We start from the raw sequence: 3,117 nt of genomic DNA on the forward strand, positions 1-3,117 counted from the left end.
ATTTCACAATATGAAATTTTTTCATGATAAAAAAATGTCACATAATAATAGTTGTATATCTTGTATTAATGTATAGTCAATGATTTGAAAAATAATTATCCATAACTAAACATAATTTAATGTGAGAGGAATGGTTGTTATTATAATTGCCATTTTATTTTAAGATACGTGGGTCTTTTGTTAGACATGTAGATGGTGTTGAGGTATCTCTATCACATTAATGTTTCAGCAATCAAACGTATTGCTTGTTTGAATGGTTATCTCACAAGCTGGGATGTGTGGTTGACACAAGCAATACATTTCTAATTATGTTAAATGTCAATGTGAAAGCAATTATTCCGGGTTTAGAGATAGGGAAATATTCAAATTTTCACTTCATTTTTTTATGTGTGAAAAATTAATTAAAATAGTATTGTCACTATAAGAGACTGTGTCTAATAGAAATGGTAAATTCTTCCATGTCTTGGTCAGAGTAAGGAGAAACTTTAAGAAAATTGGCATGCTCAAGAATGGAGATGAGGAAGAGGTTAGACACCAAGAATGAATGTGCAAGATTGCTAAGAACTACTTTGAAAATCTCTTTACTGCGAAGGAGTGTACGTATGATTCGGTTCTTAAGTTCATTCAACCTTCAATCATGTTGGAAGATAACGAAAAATTGTTCGAGACCAGTTTTAAAGATGAGTTACATGAGGCTTTACTGGAAATGCACCCCGACAAGTCCCCAGGTCCAGACGGTTTTAATCCGACATTTTACCAAAAATTATGGGGTACATGCAGTGATGATATATTTAACGCGGTCAAGCATTGGTTGGATAGGGATTTCTTTCCACCGTCACTTAGCAAAATGAATATCTATTTGATTTCTAAGTGTATTAAACCTCATAATATGAAGGATTTATGACATATGCAATGTGGTCTATAAATTGGTTTATAAGATGATTGTCAATAGGATGAAAAAAAGCTTGTGGAAGTGTGTGTCGGAGGAACAATCGGCTTTTGTGAAAGGTAAATTCGTTCTTGATAATGATATGATTACAATTGAGATCATTCATATGCTCTTAAGAGAAAGAATCGAGGAAATGTTGCACAATTGGCCCTCAAGATTGACATTAGTAAGGCGTATGATAAAGTTGATTGGGGTTTCCTGAGAGGAATGCTTTAAAAGATGGGTTTCGCGGATAGGTGGATCCACTAGGTGATGATGTGTGTTACGTCGGTGAATTATTTTGTTCTAGTTAATTCATATAGTATTGGACTTATTAAACCAAGAAGAGGATTGAGGCAGGGCACCCACTATCCCCTTACCTATTTATTCTTATATCAGAATGTCTTTCATCCCTTATCAAAGGGGTAGTGGCTCGTGGCAACATTCATGGGATCCAGATATGCAAAGGGGCACCTAGTGTGTCCCACCTGCTCTTTGCTGACGAGTGTTTTTGGTTTTGCATGTCTAATTTATCTGAGGTGCGCCATCCAATGCAGTTACTTAATACTTATAATGATGCTTCAGGCCAGGAAATTAACATGACAAAATCAGAAGTGTTCTTTAGCCGCAACTTAAGTAAGCCTACACAAGAGGATCTTTCTCATATCATGGATGTTCGTCATGTTTTGGGCACAGGTGTTTGGGATTACCGCCTATGATTGGAAGGAGTAAAAAATCTACGTTTGTATTTATTAAGGATCGTATCTGGAAGAAAATAAACTCCTAGAGAGGTAGATCGTTATCCAAGGCAGGGAAAGAAATGATGATTAAGTCAGTCTTGAAATATATATCGGCCTACATTATGAGTATTTTCATCATACCTGGAGCGATAGTAAAAGATATTGAGAAATGCTTAATTCGTTATAGTGGGGTGGAGGTAATAATAATAGGGGAATTCAGTGGATGGCATGGAATAAAGTTTCTTGTAATAAGAAGGAAGGCGGATTGGGATTTCGAGACTTTAGAACTTTTAACATGGATATGGTTACTAAATAGGGTTGGAAACTGGTGAGAAAACCGCAAGCTCTAGTGTCAAGAATCTTCAAAGTAAGGTATTTCCCTAGATGCTCTTTCTTCAAAGCTAACATTTATAATAATTCGAGCCTTGTTTGGAGGAGTACATGGTAAGCCAGGAATGTTTTAACGCTTCACTGCAGGTGGAGCATAGAGGATGAAAGTAACATAATGGCTATGAACGAACCTTGGCTCCGAGGGAAATGAGGCGGCTGTGTGGGGGCACCTCAAAGACACGGTGCACATGATATTACTATTAAACATCTCATGTTGCCTAATATAAAACAATGGTATGTGAGGGTGATAATGGAACTTTTTATAATGTCGTTGTTGAAGATATCTTACAGGTTCCATTAGTCGAGGAAGTAGTGGAAGATAGGATGATTTAGAAAGACGAACAAAATGGGATTTACAATGTGAGATCGGGGTATCGGTTATGGAGGAACTCCTAGTTGAACAATTTGAATGGGAAAATGGATGGGGGTTGGTGTAGTTCGGGAAACATTAAAGCGTCGCCGCGAGTCAAACATCTTATTTGGAGAATTTATAGGGGATGCCTACCAACTCGGTCCAGACTCCGACAACTTCAAGTTCAATACCCGACAGATTGTCAACTCTATGATAACAATAATGAAGATGACTGGCATGTTTGTTTTTTTGTTGTAGTGCAACGAACCAATGTTGGATGGCAGTAGGTTTGTCCAATATTATAGATCCTCGATTAACTTCTTTTAATGATGTTAAGTCTATTATCTTTGATATATGTATTAGGGAGGATAGGAAGGTTGCGGGTAGAGTTGTAGTTATAAAAGATGTGATCTATAGAATTAGAAATGATAAGTCATGAAATAATGAGCATGAGGAGGAAACAAAACTCGGAATGGTTGCTCTTGGTAATTTGCAGGATTGGTTCTCATCTCAACAGGAGCAAGAGAGTGAGAATCAGAATCATCATCTCACGAAGTGAAGTGCACCTAATGTAGGGTGGCTCAAATGCAATGTTGATGCGGGTTTCAATAATCAAAGAGGTACCACTAACAGGGGCTGGTGTGTGCGTGATAACCATAGTAGATTTATATTTGCAGTTATAGATTGGGATTTTGGTACTCATTCTA

The sequence above is a fragment of the Lathyrus oleraceus genome, chromosome 3 (assembly GCF_024323335.1).
Source record: "Lathyrus oleraceus cultivar Zhongwan6 chromosome 3, CAAS_Psat_ZW6_1.0, whole genome shotgun sequence".
NCBI lineage: Eukaryota > Viridiplantae > Streptophyta > Magnoliopsida > Fabales > Fabaceae > Lathyrus > Lathyrus oleraceus.